We start from the raw sequence: 20742 nt of genomic DNA on the forward strand, positions 1-20742 counted from the left end.
ATTATCCAATAGGATTAGATCCAATCCAAGTCTATATAAAATAATTTCATATTCATGCATCCCTAAGATCAATTGGAATAAGTCCTGTTATTCAATAGGACTGCATCCAATTAATCCAAATCCAATCTAATTGAATCCAATTCAATTAGATCTAATCCAATCTCCATTATTCAATCAAATTGAACTAATTAATAATTATATTATTAATTAATTATTTCTTTAATTTACTAACTATTAGTAAATAATTTATTGCAACCTTTGCATAGGATTAATCATCAATCAAATTGATAATTAAATCCTTCAATGATTCATAATCATTGATCAGCCATTTGATAAGATAGATACTTCTATATGTATGACCTCATAGGTTCGAACCTAAGTCGGTAGTACAAGAATGATTCCTGTACTAATCGATATAACCATCTAGCAATGAGATCCGACGTCCGGATAGGCCGAATGTATGCCTAGCAACACTCTAAAATCTATATGGATATAGTTACTATATAATTCATCCCTTTGACACTTGATGCTCAAGGACAACTTTGGGTTAAACTATCAACCCAAGAAGAGTTGTCCACATTGTGTCTCCACCTCAAAAGTTCTATGACTCCTCACTAAGACTACTTTAATCAAAGTTTTACTGAATTGAAATACAATAATGCATCATCTCTAATTTTACTTGGAGCAGTCAATCCCATCTTGACTCATATTTAGACTTCACAAGTACTTGACTGTACCTAGAAACCTTCCATCATCGAATTAAAAATTCGGATAGTCTGGCATCAAAGCACAGTGAGTTGCTTGCAAGTCATCGAGACAGCCTCAGATTCGAGGAACCCATATATCCATATCCCATCAGAGCAATCCTTGACAATAGAGTGCTCCAAAAGTGATCACGCTCAGTGAAATGTACTCTTACATATCATCCGTATGCCATATCTATATCACCACATATCTTGATTAAGAGGATAATTAACTAATATGGCATACAATGACCTATACTCGATATAATTATTGTCTTTGTGACAATTGTATCATTTGGTCACGAGCAAGATTTAAGAACCACATGATAAATCCTCCTTTATCATTTTGAAAGTAGTTCTAAGGACTTCATCATAACATATGAGTTTTATTTTGGAAGATGTATTCCTTATGATGAATCTGTCAGAGAACATTTATCATTTTATAATTCATATACTTGTATGGAATACAATCATTTATAACCTAAATGATTGACTTTAGGATACATTTTTCAACAACTCCCACTTAGACTAAAGCCATTCAGATCGGTATCAAATACCCATCATCCATTTTAAATCATTGAACTCTTTAGATCCGATTGCTCTAGTCAATAGGTTGGTCAAGTTCTCCTTTCAGTCGATCTTCCTAAGGTCAGCTTTATTTTGATCTTATCGAAAAAGTTGATTGCAATGCAGAAAGTGTTTGGTTCACAGATAGAGCATCAATTCTTCAGCTTGAGCTAAGGCTCTAGTACTGCTATCAATACAGTAAAATTGGACCATCAATGGAGGGTGCCTCTCCAAACTCACTAATGAACTTCCATAACCAAATAATTTTTTTTACCAGCATCAAATGCCGTAAAAAATTTAGTATCGCAAATAAAATTTGCTATTGACTATTGCTTGGAGCCTTTCCAGCATGTCGCTCCCCTTTTAGGATAAAAACACCATCTAACACAACTTTATCATTTCGATTTGACTAAAAATTGGAATCAATATTTCATAGATTTTAATCAGACTCTCCATAAACGAGTCATTGGTTCTTAGTATTTCATAAATACTTCAAGATGGTTCTCATAATCTTTCAAACTTTTATAGAGACCAGAGATGACAACCAAGCTTTTATTCTCTATAATGTATGGATGTCATTTTTGATTAGGAGAATTTCATCCAAATAGTACAAAAAATAATTTTACAGAACTATTAGCCCATTTATACATACAGAATTCTACTTCATTTTTAATGAAGTCATATATTCAAAATATATATTCTAACTCTGAGAAGTTTGATTCAATCTGAATGGACTTGAGGATTGCCATAAGAAAACCGTCTCATCATAGTCAACACTATAACTTTGATGAAATTCCTTGGCAACAGACAGAATTAATAGATCTTGTTGGGTATAAAATACCCACAGTCGAAGTCCTCAGCGGAATCGACTACATGACAACTCCGCCCGGGCTCCTACGGGAGCCGGACTCCACCAACAACTACAACCGCGAGCAGACTCTGCCCGGACTCCTACGGGAGCCGGACTCCGCCAACAACTACAACCGCGAGCAGACTTCGTCCGGGCTCCTACGGGAGCCGGACTCTGCCAATAACTACAACCACGAGCAGACTTCGTCCGGGCTCCTACGGGACCCGGACTCCGCCAACAACTACAACCGCGAGCAGACTTCGTCCGGGCTCCTACGGGAGCCGGACTCTGCCAACAACTACAACTGCGAGCAGACTTCGTCCGGGCTCCTACGGGAGCCGGACTCCGCCAACAACTACAACCGCGAGCAGACTTCATCCGGGCTCCTACGGGAGCCGGACTCTGCCAACCACTACAACCGCAAGCGACCTCTGCCCGGACTCCTACGGGAGCCGGGCTCCGTCCTCAACTCCAACCACTGGTAAGCCCCTGTCCGGACTCCTACGGGAGCCGGACCTCGCCTTTAACTTTGATTGCAGGAAGACTCCGCTCAGACTCCTACGGGAGCCGGGCTTCATCCTCGACTCCAACGGCTGCAAGACAGACTGCGTCCGGACTCCTACGGGAACCGGACTCCGCCGACGACTTCAACAGCAAGAAGACTCCGCCCGGACTCCTACGGGAGTCGGGCTCCATCCTCAACGTCAACTGCCGGTAAGCTGTCCGGACTCCTACGGGAGTCGACCTTCGCCTTTAACTTTGATTGCAGGAAGATTCCGCCCGGACTCCCACGGGAGCCGGGCTCCACCCACTACCCCAACCGCAAGGAGGACTCCGCCCGGACCCCTACGTGGGGTCAGACTCCGACCACGGCCGAACTTCAGCCGACAGATCTGCACTCCCAGGCCGCAATCACGGCCACGATTCTGCTACACTTCCTGTGACGGATTTCGTGCAGCTCCACCACTCCCTAACAGGCCGCAGTAACGATCGCAGCACTGCTCCACTCCCTACGACGGATCCCACGCGGCTCCATTACTACCTGACAGGCCACGATAAACGGCCGCGATCCTACTCCACCTCCTGCAACGGATACCGCGCGATTCTCCCATCCGCTGGCAAATCACGACAACAAACGCCGCCCCACTTCACGCGACAGACTCCACGTGGCACGCTCCAGTGATAGCCACGGGTCCATTCCACTACTCTTCGCAGCAAACTCTGCCTGACCCTGGGCAGCCCATTGCCAGACGGTTACAGACACCGCCATCAATCCGTTATCTTCCCCGCCTATAAAAAGGGGAGACCCAGATACGTTATTCTATAAGCTCATTTCTTATCTCAAAACTCTGCTAAATTCTCCGTTCGAGCTCTCCATTCTTGTTGAGGCAAAGAACTGACTTGAGCGTCGGAGGGTCTTGCCAGAGCAACCCCACCTCCGGTTTAGACTTTCCTTACAGGTCCCGGTGGCGACCGCGACTTCCCCGACTCCAGCTTATCCGGCGCAAGTGGATTTTTGCACCAACAGGATTGGCGCTAGAGGAAGGGCGCGAACCTTCGCAATACCCTTGTCCTTAAAGGAGCGTTCAACGGAGCCACCTCTGATTGTTTCCTCCGACATCCACTCCTTGTTTCCCCCCCGTGGGATCCACACTCGATGCCTCCACTCAAGGCATCCACACGACGGTCCACGGCCTCCGCGGCCAGATCTCAGGCTCCAGCCTCCCCTCCTGTTTCTCAACCTCCTCCTCCTCCGGCGGCGGCGGTCGGCGCGGAGCAGTTTGACTTGCTGGCACAGCAGGTCAGGGGCCTCGTCGAAGCTGTGCAAGCAATGCAGCAGCAGCAGCCGCAGGCGTCAGCGCATCCGGAAAGGGCATCTCTGGAATGCCAGAACCCGACGGCGGGGTGGGCCACCTGGGCCAGCCGCCCCGTCCTTCCAGGGAAAACAAACCCGAGGGTAGAGAGCCCTCAATCGGACCACGACTCCACCCCTGGAAGATCCCTGCCCCCGTTCTACCAGAGGACCCTCGAGACTCGAAGTCGAGAGGATTTTCTGGACCGAAGGCTCCAGGAGATGAACCGGGCGATTGAAGAACTCCGCCATGCGCCCCCCGCTTATGGTGAGGACATTTGTACTGACCCTCCCTTCTCCCAAATGATCATGCAGGAATCGATCCTGCCAAACTTCAAGCTTCCCCAGTTCGAAAGCTACGATGGGACTTCAGACCCGGTTGATCATCTGGAGGCCTTCCGGACGATGATGCTGCTTCACGGTGCTCCTGACGCCATCTTATGCCGGGCTTTCCCATCTACTTTGAAGGGAGCAGCGAGGAACTGGTATTCGGCTTTGAAACCGGGTACCATCTTCTCCTTCGATCAAATGAGCCACCAATTTGTGGCCCATTTTGTCAGCAGCCGGCACCCCCGAAAGGGTTCGGAGTCCCTCATCAACATCAAGCAGAGGGAAGGGGAGTCCATACGGGCCTACATCAACCGCTTCAACATCGCGGCGCTGGAGGTCCAGAACTTGGACCAATCAGTTGCCATGGCCGCCCTGAAAGGCGGCCTTCAGAAGAATGATCTTTTGTTCTCCCTAGAGAAGAAGTATCCCAGGAATTTTGCCGATTTGCTAGCCCGGGCTGAGGGATACGCCCGAGCGGAAGAAGCCTTCAAAATGAAGGATGAAGAGACAGCAAGGGAGCGGCAAGCGGGAGATTCGAGTAAGCCCGCAGTGGAGAAAAGGCCAAAGGAAGTCCGACCGCATTCTCGATCCCCTCCTGGGCATAAGCGCGCCCATACTCCACCCCGGGCACACAGGCAGAGAAGCCCGGACCACGGGATTCAGCGGGGTTCCCCACCAGGGAGATTCTGCAACTACGCCCCCCTCAACGCCTCAAAGGCCCAGGTATTAATGGAGGTCAGGGAGCAGCTCCCTAGGCCAGAGAGGATGCGCACACACCCCAGGAAGCACAACCCCAACAAGTTCTGCCTCTACCACCGCGACCACGGCCACGACACAGAGGAATGCATCCAACTCCAGGACGAGATCGAGGAGCTCATTCGACGAGATCGACTTGACAGATTCATCCGCCGCAGGCCTGAGGGTAGGGGAGACCGGCCAAGAGCCCTTCCACAGCCTGAACCGCCGAGAAGGTAGGAGCAACCAGGGGATCGGCCTCCCATCGGGACCATCGACTCCATCACCGGAGGGCCTCAAGGAGGGGCGGGCCACCTGCGACCAAGGAGCTCAGAAAACCTGTAAATGTATCACTTATGATTTCACCTTGAATTTAATTTTCTTTCTACTTAACGTACTGGCATGGATTTATTATGACTGGATACGACCCCACCGAACGCTTAAAACATAGCCATGTCAGGAACAGGAGGAGAACCTCGTCCTGACATGAGCAAAGTCAAAGGCCCGGTTCTTTTAGATCGGATGGGGGGAGAGGCCTTACAACGCCCTAATATGCCCCCACAGCCATGTCAAGAACAGGAGGAGAACCTCGTCCTGACATGAGCAAAGTCAAAGGCCCGGTTCTTTTAGACCGGATGGGGGGAGAGGCCTTACAACGCCCTAATGTGCCCCCACAGCCATGTCAGGAACAGGAGGAGACCTCGTCCTGACATGAGGAAAGTCAAAGGCCCGATTCTTTTAGACCGAATGGGGGGAGAGGCCTTACAACGCCCTAATGAGCCCCCACAGCCATGTCAGGAACAGGAGGAGAACCTCGTCCTGACATGACCAAAGTCAAAGGCCCGGTTCTTTTAGACCGGATGGGGGGAGAGGCCTTGCAACGCCCTAATATGCCCCCACAGCCATGTCAGGAACAGGAGGAGAACCTCGTCCAGACATGAGCAAAGTCAAAGGCCCGATTCTTTTAGACCGGATGGGGGAGAGGCCTTACAGCGCCCTAACGCACCTCCACAGCCAAGTCAGAAACGGGAGGAGAACCTCACACTGGCTCGAACAAAAAGGAAGACTTCACCCGAACTCCTACGGGAGCCGGGTTCCGCCCACAAGGAGGACTTCACCCGGACTCCTACGGGAGTCGGGTTCCGCCCACAAGGAAGACTTCACCCGGACTCCTACGGGAGCCGGGTTTCGCCCACAAGAAAGACTTCACCCGGACTCCTACGGGAGCCGGGTTCCACCCACAAGGAAGACTTCACCCGGACCCCTACGGGAGCCGGGTTCCGCCCACAAGGAAGACTTCACCCGGACTCCTACGAGAGCCGGGTTCCAGCCACGACGCCAGGGAAGACTTCACCTGGACTCCTATGAGAGCCGGGTTCCAGCCACGACGCCAGGGAAGACTTCACCCGGACTCCTACGGGAGCTGGGTTCCAACCACGATGCCAGGGAAGACTTCACCCGGACCCCTACGGGAGTCGGGTTCCGTCCACGACGCCAAGGAAGACTTTCGGCACCGATTAGGAAGACAACGACATCTCCGAAATAATATGGGACCCAGACGGCCAAGCTCGGGCTTGCGACCACGCACGACGAGAAAGGCAAGCTAACGCATCGACGATCGGGCGCCCCCTGACGATGTCTACATCAGACAAGTCAAACGACAAGAAAGGTTCGGCAGACGGCAATATTAGTGCAACGCGCAGACGAGGTAACACAAAATGCTCTTTTTATTCCATTTCCGATATACACACTACAAAGCCAGGAAGGCCAAGGAAAGAAGGGCAAAACGACAAAAAGGAAGTAACTACATGATAAGACAGAAAGACAAAAAGAGCTCTAAGAAGGCCCTGCTCCCTCCGACCTAGAGTTATCTATTCCGTTCCTCAACCAGGACTGCCTCAGATTCTCAATCTCCTCTTCTAGCTCTTCCCTCTTCCGCAGCGCGTCCTGGAGCGCCCGACGAAGTTGCTGACTCTCAACCTCCGTCTCTCGATGCCTCTTCCTCAAAACTTCGGACTCCGCCTCTGCGTCCGCGACGGCCCGCCGCTCGAGTGCCAGTTAGATCTTCACTTGCTGCAGCTCGGCTGTCTTTTCCCCGAGAGAGACAGAAATCCCCTTCACAGTGCCTCTTAGGGCTTGGAGCTCTTCAGAATCTTGGGCGGAAGTAAGCTGTGTCCTGCTAGCCAGCTGTCTCTGGAGACGGACGACTTCGTCGGCTGCCGTCCTGAATCTCCCTTTGTATTCTTCCACTTGCCTGCGCCAGCTAGCCCGTTGCACGTCGTGGCTCACCTCGGCATCCTGAAGCTGCTGCTGAAGGTCGGAAACCTTCTGCGACCATCTCTGGTCATCGTCGACCCGGGCCAAGAGCCGAGATGAATTTCCTTCCAGCTGGCCGATCTTCCCCTTCATAGCTGACAATTCCACCTTGAGGGTGCTGATCCTGGCGGTCTGGGCCCAAATCCGGTCGCTGGAGCTCTTCTTGCATTCCTCGAGCTCCTTTGCGAAGTTCGCCTTCCTCCGGCTATACTCCATGATCCCCTTCACATGGAGACTCCGAAAGTGGGTGGCCTCAGCGGCGGCTTCAGAGTGACCTTCTTTCGATTTGCGGAGCTCGGCTTCCGTCTTCTTTAACTTCTTCGTCAGGTGAAGGGCCTCCTTTTTCAACCACTGGATCGTCGATTTCAGCGGGACCCCCAAGGGCAGGGGGAGTGCTTCTACAGGACACTGCCATCGGAAGGTAAAGGCGTCAAGAGACGATTCATTGCAGGAAGAAAAATAGAGAGAAGGAGGGAGGAGGAAAGAGAAGCCGTCCGCAACGAGAAATTCAACTTTATTGATTGAATGATTTTTAAAGACAAATGGAAAGAAAAAATTGCGACGAAATAAAGGTACAAGATCGGAGGTCTTAGACCTCAGGGACGGGGGGTGGAGAACTCGGCGCGGGGGCTACGACGGTGGTGGCGGCTGACGAGGGGCCGGCCTCGTCCTCAGACTCCTCACCTAGGAAGCTGAGGTCGAGCTCTGGGAATTTTTGGCCACTTTCTCTTGGCAGAGCTCGAACCCCTTAATGAACGCCTCCTGGCCGAACTGGATATTCAGGTCCCTCATCTCCACGGAGGCCTTGAATTCCTCCACCGCAAGGGCTCTGGCCTCCGAGACCAGGACCGGAGTTTGCTCGACCAAGTGGGTGACCTCGGCCTCCGCCTTCCTCGCCGATTCCTCCAAGATCTGCCTCTCCTCCTCCCGGGCTTTCTTCTCCCTTTCCAGGGCCTCCTGGAGGGTGGCTACTTCGGCTGTCTTTGCTTGGAGGCGAGCAACCTCCACCCGACAGCGTTCCTCCACCTGGAGGATGTCCCTCCTCGTGCGGCTCATCGCCTCAATATAGGCGAGAAGTTGGTGCCCAATCTGCAAAGACAGCTAGAGAATCAGTACAAAGGCCGAATAGCCATGTAAATGAAGAGTCGCTCACCTCAAGGAAGGACCCCAAAGAATCCCAAGCCCGCTACTCAGGATCGGCGCGGTCGATCCTCTCCACGACGTTGGGCAGAATGCAGCCGTCGATCAGCCGCCTGATCAAGTCCCTATCATTGAAGGAATTCTCTGACCCCTCCTCGGAGCAGAGGGACTCGTCCGCAGCATTTCGGCGGCTACTCGCCCTGCGGGCCACCGATTTCCTCCTTTTCCCCGCAGCGGGCACCTCCGTGGGGCGGACCCCCAGGGCGGGGGCCCCAATCGGCGAACTCCTCGAGGAGGCCCGGGGAGCTGTTGGCTCGGCATCTGAGGGAATGTCGATGGCCGGAACCGCCTGGACGGGTGCCGCTGAGCTCGTCTCCTCCGCCCTGGCCCTCTTCGCCGATCCGGAGGTCGTAGCGCCCTTTCTCTTATGGACCCTCATACCCCTAGTGAGCCTCCGCACTGCTTCGGCGTCCATTCCTAAAAAAAAAAAAAAGAAGAAGAGAAGAAAAGAAGAGAGAGAAAAGAAAAGAAGAAAAAGAAGCAAGCCAATCAGTCAAAAAAAAAAAAAAAAAGAAGAGAGAAAGAAAGAAACAGAGGGGAAAGAGAGAGAGAGAGGGAAGAGGAGGTAAAAAGAAGAAGAGAAGGGAAGTATGAAAAGAGAAGATAAGGTAAAAGACGAATACTCGCTGGATCCTGGAGACTCAGGCCGATGTTGAAAAGAAACTGCTCCCTCAGAAGATTGGGAAGGGAAGGAGCGGAATAGGCTAGAAGCTTCTGGGCGGCCTGGAGGTCGTCCTCCCTCAGGCTGGGAGCCCGGCGGACAGAATCCCTCAGAGAGCCCCAAGGGGGCAGACCCAGTCTCAGGGTCGGGCAGTGGACGAAGAGGAATTTTTTCTTCCAATTGTGGATCGAAGAAGGGGCGCTTTTCAGCAACCCCTCCTTGCCGAACTGGGGGGAGAAGTACCACCAGTCCTTCATCGAAGGATGGCGTTTGAAGGTGTAGAAGTGCCTAAACAAGGAGAGAGACGGCTGGACCTCGACTACGTGGCAGAGGGAGAGAAATCCTATCAAGAACCTAAAAGAATTCGGGGCCACGGAAGCCAAGGAGATATCTAGGAAGTGAAAGAGGGCAACGACAAAGGAAGGAAGCGGAAGCCGGAGTCCGGCACGAAATGCTTCCTGGTACAAACAGAAGTGACCGGGTGGGGGAGTGCTGGCCCGGTCAGAAGGGCCTGGCAGTTCCAAGTCGTACTCCGGGAGAACTTCGTACTGAACCCTTATCAGAAGGAGTTCCTCCGAGGTCAAGGAACACGGAATGGCACCCGACGCGAAAATCGGGCGGGGCCCAGCCCCAGATGCAGGTTCGTCTACGGAGATGGGGACCTGGGTGTTTGAGGCAGAAGAGCTCTCAGAACTGCCGGGAGCAGAAGAGCCAGAGGACATTTCGAGTGGTTTCGAAGGGAGGCTCTAAAGGACCCTAAGAAGATGGATAGAAGGGGGAACGAGAGATCACAGACTAACTCGGAGGAATGCAAGAAAAACAATGACAGAAAAGAAGTCCCTAGGTGATGAGAAGAAGGTTGGCGGTGCTGGAACTAACCTATTTCACTCTGAGGGACCTGAGGGACGAAAGCAGGAGACGCCTACGGCTCGAGAAGACGCTCACTGAAACAGGGCTCTCGGAGAGAAGGCAGACGCTGGTGAGAACTCAAGAATGGAGTGGGACACCTAAAGGTGGGAGGACGGGTTTAAATAGACCCTGGGATCTGACGCCATAATGATCGCGAATCCCCCCAGGCCGGTCCACATTCGACACGTGTCCCACTCCCCCTGGCAAGCGGCTAAAAGCGGCTGACGGTTGGCAGGATTATAATTGTGTCGTACCTAGGCCAGTGTACCTGCGGGAATTTTGAAGCGTCCCCTCGTACCACTCCAATTTGAAAAGACTCCGGCACGCGCACATTTAATGCCGAAATATCTGGGGGCGGCAGTGCGCAGGATTCGAAGGGACGGCTTCGGCTATGCCCATCTCTCTCTCTGTACTTTCTTCGTTTGAAATTCAAACTCGGAAGTAGGGGGACTGGTGTTGGGTATAAAATACCCACAGCCGAAGTCCTCAGCGGAATCGACTACATGACAACTCCGCCCGGGCTCCTACGGGAGCCGGACTCTGCCAACAACTACAACCGCGAGCAGACTCCGCCCGGACTCCTACGGGAGCCGGACTCCGCCAACAACTACAACCGCGAGCAGACTTCGTCTGGGCTCCTACGGGAGCCAGACTCCGCCAACAACTACAACCGCGAGCAGACTTCGTCCGGGCTCCTACGGGAGCCGGACTCCGCCAACAACTACAACCGCGAGTAGACTTCGTCCGGGCTCCTACGGGAGCCGGACTCCGCCAACAACTACAACTGCGAGCAGACTTCGTCCGGGCTCCTACGAGAGCCGGACTCCGCCAACAACTACAACCACGAGCAGACTTCGTTCGGGCTCCTACAGGAGCCGGACTCCGCCAACAACTACAACCGCGAGCAGACTTCGTCCGGGCTCCTACGGGAGCTAGACTCCGCCAACAACTACAACCGCGAGCAGACTTCGTCCGGGCTCTTACGGGAGCCAGACTCTGCCAATAACTACAACCGCAAGCAGACTTCGTCTGGGCTCCTACGGGAGCTGGACTCCGCCAACCACTACAACCGCAAGCGACCTCTGCCCGGACTCCTACGGGAGCCGGGCTCCGTCCTCAACTCCTACCACTGGTAAGCCCCTGTCCGGACTCCTACGGGAGCCGGACCTCGCCTTTAACTTTGATTGCAAGAAGACTCCGCTCAGACTCCTACGGGAGCCGGGCTTCATCCTCGACTCCAACGGCTGCAAGACAGACTGCATCCGGACTCCTACGGGAATCAGACTCCACCGACGACTTCAACAGCAAGAAGACTCCGCCCGGACTCCTACGGGAGCCGGGCTCCGTCCTCAACGTCAACTGCCGGTAAGCTGTCCGGACTCCTACGGGAGCCGACCTTCGCCTTTAACTTTGATTGCAGGAAGATTCCGCCCGGACTCCCACGGGAGCCGGGCTCCACCCACTACCCCAACCGCAAGGAGGACTCCGCCCGGACCCCTACGTGGGGTCAGACTCCGACCACGATCGAACTTCAGCCGATAGATCTGCACTCCCAGGCCGCAATCATGGCCACGATTCTGCTACACTTCCTGCGGCGGATTCCGCATAGCTCCACCACTCCCTGACTGGCCGCAGTAACGATCGCAGCACTGCTCCACTCCCTACGATGGATCCCACGCGGCTCCATTACTACCTGACAGGCCATGATAAACGGTCGCGATCCTGCTCCACCTCCTGCAACGGATACCGCATGATTCTCCCATCCACTGGCAAATCACGACAACAAACGCCGCCCCACTTCACGCGGCAGACTCCACGTGGCACGCCCCAGTGATAGCCACGGGTCCATTCCAATACTCTTCGCAGCAAACTCCGCCTGACCCTGGGCAGCCCACTGCCAGATGGTTACAGACACCGCCATCAATCCGTTATCTTTCCCACCTATAAAAAGGGGGACCCAGATACGTTATTCTATAAGCTCATTTCTTATCTCAAAACTCTGCTAAATTCTCCGTTCGAGCGCTCCATTCTTGTTGAGGCAGAGAACTGACTTGAGCGTCGGAGGATCTTGCCGGAGCAACCCCACCTCCGGTTTAGACTTCCCTTGCAGGTCTCGGTGGCGACCGCGACTTCCCCGACTCCAGCTTATCCGACGCAAGCAGATTTTTGCACCAACAGATCTCTATCTTTCCATCTACGTCTCTTATCCATCTAAAATCCACTCACACCTTATGGGTCTTACCCCTTCAGGTGAACCAACGAATGTCCATACATTGTTGATCTTTATGGATTTTATTTCAGATTTAATGGCTCCAAGCCACTTCTCAATGTTAGATCCCTGTATTGCATCCGTATGAGAGATCAAATCTCCATCTCAAATCTAGAAACTAAAGTATCTGTTCAACTGATACGGTACTCTACTATATCTATTCAAGGATGCCTTTACATCAAATTTCGGATTTGATCTAATCAACTCCGGTTCTGTTGGTTTGTGTCAGAGTTGGTTCTTCTACCTATTAAGCTTCATCAAGCTTGCTCTTAACAGTATCAGTTCCTTTATCAAAAAACTTTTTTTTCAAAAGGAATATCTTAAGATTCATGAACATCTCATATCCATCAAAAAGATAGAAGAAATACCCTTAAATAATATTTATCAGATCAAGATCCAAGCTAATCGATTTATGAATATTTTACACAAATTCGATACCTCAAACCCTAAGGTAAGAGAGTATCAAATTACTCAAGTCCATATCTCATATGGAGTTTTGATGATCGATTTGCTCGAAATATTTTTGAGCACATATCAAGTAGTCTCTAAAATATAACCTCAGGCAGTCTAGCAAATTCCATAGTAGATCGAACTATGTCTAACAAGATTCAATTCTTTTTTTCAGACATCTTTTTAAATAGTGATGTCTCAAGAGAGGTCCATTAAGAGAGAATTTAATTAGCTCCAAGACATGTCAAAACTTACTATAAAGTTATTCGCTTCATCAGTCAAATCGATAAATTCTAATACTCTTTGCAGTTCATTTTCCTATCTTATTACATAATCATTTGAACATTTCAATTGATTTGGATTTATGCTTCATAAGCAAGACACATCGATACCAAGATAGGTCATTAGAGATTTAATGAAGTAGTAAAGTCTTCTTTTGGCACTAATATTCATGAGTGTAAATGCATCAATATATACTAAACTCAGAACATCGCTGGCTCATTCATCCTTTTCAATAAATGGTGACTAAGTCAACTATGCTAAAAGCAAGCTTTAGTGACATTATCTAATCTAGAGTGCTAGTCAGATATGTATACTACACTAACAGACGATGGTATTGAGTTTATATTATTTTTAATTATCTACTTATTATTGTAGTATCATTCATAATGATATTACAATAATCATACTTACTGACACCATCAATAAGATTGGACAAAAATGACAATCACTTAAAATGACATCTTTAGGGTTGAAAATAAATTTGATGATTCCTAATGTTAAGACTGGAACAGACTTTCATGTTTTGTATTCAGGAGTCTCTTGTCATTTTCAAACCTTCTACTATCTTGAAGTCTTTTACAACTATTTATAAATATGACTTATACTGTCGGTATCCTATACCCTAATAGTAGGATTATCAATAGAGAAACTTCAAAGAATTATCATATAACTATCTTGACCAGTAACCATTTACTGATTTCTTTTTTAAGCCTGTTTGGATTAGCCTGAGACTTCTTGATTAATTCTCTTAAAAACTATATTCAACTTTTGATACTGGCTATCGAAGTCAGGTTTGATAATGTTGTCACCATCTAACAATGAATAGAGTGATAATATTCTAGCCATTTTTGAAAAGAGAATAATTGACCTATTAGTATACGAATTATTTTAAGCCTAAAGACTTGAACTTTAGTCTAAAGGTTCTCCTATTATTTTATACAAATTGATAACCTCTACCTCCAATCTGAAGAATTAGTATAATTCCTTAGCGGGTGCTAGAATCCATACAAACTGCATTCAGATCCGAGTGTGGCTCGACCAATGCTAGTGCATCTATGGGTAGGTTCACAACCAATTATTTCTCCAAATAATTTCTAGCAATCAGATTTGCCCCAGGTATCCCTTCAGCAGGCGTGTGGCACCTCCACTGAAAATTTTGGTTAGGTCCAACCATTAACATGACAATATCAAGTGCATCCAATAAAACAGATATCCAGACTCGAGTGTGGCTCGATCAATCTGAGCATTGGTTTGAAGGTACAATAAGATGGTCATATAATGAATGATAATTTCAATACGTAATAGACATCAGGTGTGTGGCATCTCCAATGCCTATTTGAGATATTGGACTCATTATCACGCACCTTAGTGGGAGGCTATGATCTAATTATCCCTATAACTAGCTCATTTTATGGACCTAATAATTTAAAAGATTTGATTAATATATCTTAGAGGATATTAGTCGACCTACAAGTCATAATCCTCCCACTGACTTCATCAAGTCATGAGAAGGATTAGTGACTAGTGGGTCCAACCGACATGTCGTAAATCCTCCCACTGACTTTACCAAGTCATGAGAAGGATTAGAAACAAGTCGGTCCAGGGCATCTAAATCAGTTATACTGATTAACCTTAACAACATGAGTCAACTCGAGTCACCTAGCAATCTAATCAGCCTAATGACTCGGGCTCAACTTTTGAGCCTGAATCAAGGTCCATTTGATTTAATCAAAGACATAGACTCAATCAATTATAAATATTATTTTTGATCTAGAGTACTCTTGATCTAATCTAAATCAACTATTGGTTAGATTGGATCAACTACTCCTTTTAGTCCATTAAGTCTTTGATTCTAACCTTAGGTCTATCCCAATTAAAAGGATCAGTTTTGAACTAACCCATGCCTCATATTTTATACAATGTCATTAGATTTTTAATCACAATTTTAGATCTAAAATATATTTCTTAATTCTTAATTAAGTATAGCATCAACATGGGTTAAGGTTATGAAATAATTTTTTATGTAAATTTTTTACATTAAATCATAAAATCTTTTAGATCAAATCTAAATTTTTATAATTTTCAATCAAAGTAGTTTTGATTAATCAAGATTAGATGTAACTAGTTTCTTTGCAACTTGTATTACATACAACAACACCTAGGGTTTCAAGATCTAGGATTTTGTAAGAAAGTAAGTTTTCTCTTTTCGCTTTCTTCTTCATGGGATCTCACAGTGGCACCCCTACATGCCATGAAGAACACTCCATTGAATGGGAAGAGAGGGTCATGTAACCCTACTTGCTTCTATGACCGGACGGCCTGGTGATTACCCAATCCGAGTACTTTGCTACTCAGAACATCTAATCTAATTCACATATCATATATGCAAAAATTTAGATCAAATCTGAATTATATTAGATCTGATTTTATATTAGATTATATCTAAAATTAGATCATAACACATCTCATATATTGCTAAATCTAGATTTTAACTATACATGCATATATGTTCATGTCATAATAAACCTGGCTCTGATACCATTTGAAGGGAAGCGTGATGGGTGATGTGCATGTATTTTTAAAATTTTATAGTGAAACATATATAGATTAAATAATTTAATCTATAATACATGCATAGATCAAATCTAAATCACCATACAGGATCTATGATATGAACTAATATGCATGTATGTACATCTAAAATTTAAAATTTAGTAAGTACAGGACATATCTAATCTATATTTAGATCATATCTAAATATTGATTGAATATAAAACTTCATACTTGAGTGTGGGTAGCGGATCATCATATCCAAAATCTATGGTAGATGATTCTTTATGATGCTTGGTAGCCACACACACGTCTGACCTCTACGGGTATCCACACAAAATCTTAGTGCTGATCAATCTCCTTGGAAGTGCTAGCTCGCGAAAACACCATCCATTGGCTGATTTGAGAGGAACATAATGGAATTGAAGAATAAAGAGACCCTCTCCTTTTCTTCCTAGATCTTGGATCCATACATCTGATCTCTACAATAGAGATCAAGAGAAGAACCCTTTCTTCTCAATTTTCTATGCACAAGAGAGAATCTTTCTCTCTTCCTTTCATGTCCTTAAGAAGAACTTTTTTCTCTGATTTTTTATGATAAAAATTAGATCTAATCTGATTTTTTATGCTGAAAATTATATAAAATTTTGAGATATAAAAAAATCCAAAAGAGAGATCCAAAAGAATAACCGTTCTTCTCTCTTCTTCTCCCTTTTTCTTCTTGATCTAGAACTTAAGGAAGCCCCAAATGTCCAACCAATTTTTTTTGATATATTTTTTTTAATTTTTATATTAAAAATCAGATCTAATCTAATTTTTATCTTAAAAAAAAATAAAAAAAATCTAAAAAAATTTTTTTCTTCTTCAAGGCTGTGCACTAGAAAGAAGATCCATCTTCTTCCTTGATTTGAAACTTCAAGAAGCCCCAAACCTAAACCAAATTTTTTTTGGTATTTCTCTTCTAAATTTATATGTTAAAAATTAAATATAATCTAATTTTTATTTTTAAAAAAATAAAAAAAATTTGGAAAGAACTTCTTCTTCTTCAAGGCTGTACGCAAGAAAGAAGACCCTTCTTCTTCCTTGATCTTTCTCTCCTTGAGAAGAACTTTTTTTTTTCAATTTTTTACTATATAACCAGTATAAAAAAACTCTCTTTGATGTCCAAAAATTAGTAAGAAAAGATCAAAAAAATATATCAAGAAGAAGAGGAGAAAGTGGATGTTGCGAGAGGGATCTTGGGGCGTCCAACTCTTGGACGCCCCCCTCCTTGTTTTGGACGACCATAAAGAGGAGATGGGATGCCTCCTTTTTTACGGGAGGAAGAGAGGAGAGGGGTGCGGTGCTTCTTCATGGGACATGGGGTTTTTCATGATAAAAAAAATGGAGCATGGAGCATTAATTATCACATGGTGTGGCTTTGCTTTGGGTTTAGTCCTATTCCAAATAGGATTCAAGATCTTGATCAAATTCTAACAATTCTTGGATCCAATCCTATTCAATTTAGAAATTAGTTATAACAAAATAACTAATTAGATTTTATTCCAATTAGGCCCCAATCTAATTAAAAATTAGTTAGATTAAAACCCTATTGATTCAGGAATTGATTCTTAATGGATATCAGGGAAGTTTTTTAATAATAGGGCTTGATCCAATCAAGCCTATTTTCAAATGGCATTTGATCAAATCAAAACCTATTATCCAATAGAGTTAGATCCAATCCAAGCCTATATAAAATAATTTCATATTTATATATCTCTAAGATCAATTAGAATAAGTCTTGTTATTCAATAGGGCTGCATCCAATTAATCCAAATTTAACTAATTGAACCCAATTCAATTAGATCTAATCCAATCTCCATTATTCAATCAAATTAAACCAATTAACAATCATATTGTTCATTAATTATTCTTCTAATTTACTAACCATTAGTAAATAATTTATTACAACCTTTGCATAGGATTAATCATCAATCAAATTAATAATTAAATCCTCCAATGATTCAAAATCATCGATCAGCCATTTGATTAGATAGGTACTTCTATGTATATGACTCTATAGGTTCGAACCTAAATTGGGAGCACAAGAATACATTCCTATACTAATCAATGTAACCATCTAGCAATGAGACCCAACGTCCAGATAGATCGAATGTATGCCTAGCAACACTCTAAAATTCATGTGGATATAGTTACCGTATAATTCATCCCTTTGACACTTGATGTTCAAGGATGACTTTGGGTTAAACTATCAACCTAAGAAGAGTGGTCCACATTGTGTCTCAACCTCAAAAATTCTGTGACTCCTCACTAAGACTACTTTGACCAAAATTTTGCTGAATTAAAACACAATGATGTATCATCCTCAATTTTACTTGGAGCAGTCAATCCCATCTTGACTCATACTCAGACTTCACAAGTATTTGACTGTACCCAAAAATCTTCCATCATCGAATTAAAAATTCAGATAGTCCGGTATCAAAGCACAGTGAGTTGCTTGTAAGTCACCAAGACAGCCTCAGATCTGAGGGATACATATACCCATATCCCATCAGAGCAACCTTTGATAGCAGAATGCTCCAGAAGTGATCACGCTCAGTAAAATATACTCCTACATATTACCCGTATACCATACCCGTGTCATCACACATCTTGGTTAAGAGGACAATCAACTAATATGGCATACAATGATCTATACCCGATACAATTATCATCCTTATGATAATTGTATCATTTGATCATGAGTAGGATTTAAGAACCATATGATAAATCCTCTTTTATCATTTTGGAAGTAATTCTAAGGACTTTGTCATAACATATGAGTTCTATTTTAGAAGATATACCTTTATGATGAATCCGTTAGATAATATTCATCATTTTATAATTTGTATACTTGCATGAAATATAATCATCTACAACCTAGATGATTAACTTTAGGACACATTTTCCAACACTCTCTTCTGCCCTCCTTCCTTTTCCTTGGGCGTCCTCACGCCATAGCACTTGGGGCATCCCAAGTTCATTTTCACATCCAAGGTTGTTGGGCATCCCATATATTATTGGTTGCTGATGTTTTGTAGCAGCACAAAGCAAGAAAGAAAGGCAAGAGAAGAAGAAGATCAAGGAAAGAGATCAAGTATTGATCGCGATCCAGGCTTCGTTCAGATTCAGCAGGCTAAATTTTTTTAGAGAAAAAAATTTAATTTGAAGAGAACCATTCCAGACTGATCTCGAGTGGATACCTGTAGAGGTTGGACACTTGTGCAGCTAGAAGAAAATCTCTTCTTTTTTAGATTCAGATTTGAAAAAAAATTGCAAAATAGGTATGCGATTTGATCACAATCTGAATTTCAGCATATGTCAATTTCGGCACATGAATTAGATCCTTGTAGTTTTATATTTTTATACATGCATGATTTAAATTAAAAGTATATTAATCTTATATTTTGCTATGGTGTTTAGAGAATAAAGTTTTAAAATACACATGTATGCCCCTAACCTCAAATTTCAACAGTGGTATCAGAGCCACGGGTTTTATATTACTGAAATTGTCATACATATTTTGAAAAAAATTTCAAAATCTGATTTTTTCTTAATACATGAGATGTATAGATGAATCTTTAAATCTAGTATTTTATTTTGGATTTGATTTTAGAACATATAGTTGATATGTCAAAGCATGCATAGATTTGAATTTTGATCTAGAATTATTTCTAGTTCATGTTCACATGATATGTAGATGTATACATAAACCTAAAATTTTATATGACCTGATTTATAATTTATATATGAGATATGTAATTGCATGCTTAAGATTATAAATTTTTTTTTGATATGATCCATGATTAATATATGAGATATATGATATCATGTAGTAGATCTAAATTTTATTTAGATCTAAATTCTACATGCATATATGTGATATATATTTGTATGTTAAATCTAAAAATAATTTTTATGATTTAAAACTTATTTTTATGCAAAAAATTTTGATCTAAAATTTGATTTTAGAATCTAAAATTTATGTTTGTGCATGAGAGTTTTAGTTATGAAAAAATCAAAAATTAGGTCATGTAATAGGATTGCATCTAAGATTTTTGATTTGAATCATATGGGTCTAACTCGATTAAGTAATTGATAGAATTGAGTCAAGTATTGAATAGGATTAGATCAATTAAGTTAAATAATCATGCCATTATAGTTGTTCAAATTGATTGGTCCCATATGTAGAATCGATTCACCTAAAGACCTAATTTGGCTTGACGGTTTGAGCCCGATTCACTTGAGTTAACCTATTTAGATCAATTGATCTATTGGTGTCTAAGGTAAGTAATTGAGACATGATTATTTAATTGGTTCTTTTTGCTTATCTGACTAATTTATTTGTGTCTAAGAAAAGCAACGAGGAGACTCCCACCGATCTCGACTTACCTGGCCAATTTGAAAGATTGGTTCTTAAATTGGATCGCTTAGTGGTTTGGTTTAGCCTATGCCAATTAGATCGATCATATGATGACTGATTAGATGAGATCTAAACCTAAACTTTCTCACAAATATTAAGTCTATAGGTCTTCCACCATTGTAGATGTGCGGGTGTGCTACCGGTATTGATTGTTCTCAACTGGTCACAGTGGTTCAGTTACATCAGAAACACGCAACCACTCTATTAGCAAAGAATTGCTCTAGGATAAAGATGAGATTGGGCCCAATAACTGTTAGGTGAGGGATCCAATGATGGCCTTGCACCTGCTTGTGAATGGTGGGTTGGGCTTAACTAAGAAGTGTGGTCAAAAACTGTTAGATGAGCCCACATGACTTAAAGATCAAGTTGCTGCAACATTCTTAGAGAAGTATTTGAGCAAAGAGTTACCTACACATTGGTGTACATATTACTAATAACTGTTAGGTGAGGTGCATGGCATCGGTGGGACCGCAGCACCTACTAGGAATCCTTTATCGCATTAGAATTTTTGTTTTCTTCTCCGAAAGTGGAGGGATTCGATAAATTAGTGGGAGTCATTATTTGCA

Source organism: Elaeis guineensis, chromosome 12 (genome assembly GCF_000442705.2).
Source record: "Elaeis guineensis isolate ETL-2024a chromosome 12, EG11, whole genome shotgun sequence".
Taxonomy (NCBI): Eukaryota; Viridiplantae; Streptophyta; class Magnoliopsida; order Arecales; family Arecaceae; genus Elaeis; species Elaeis guineensis.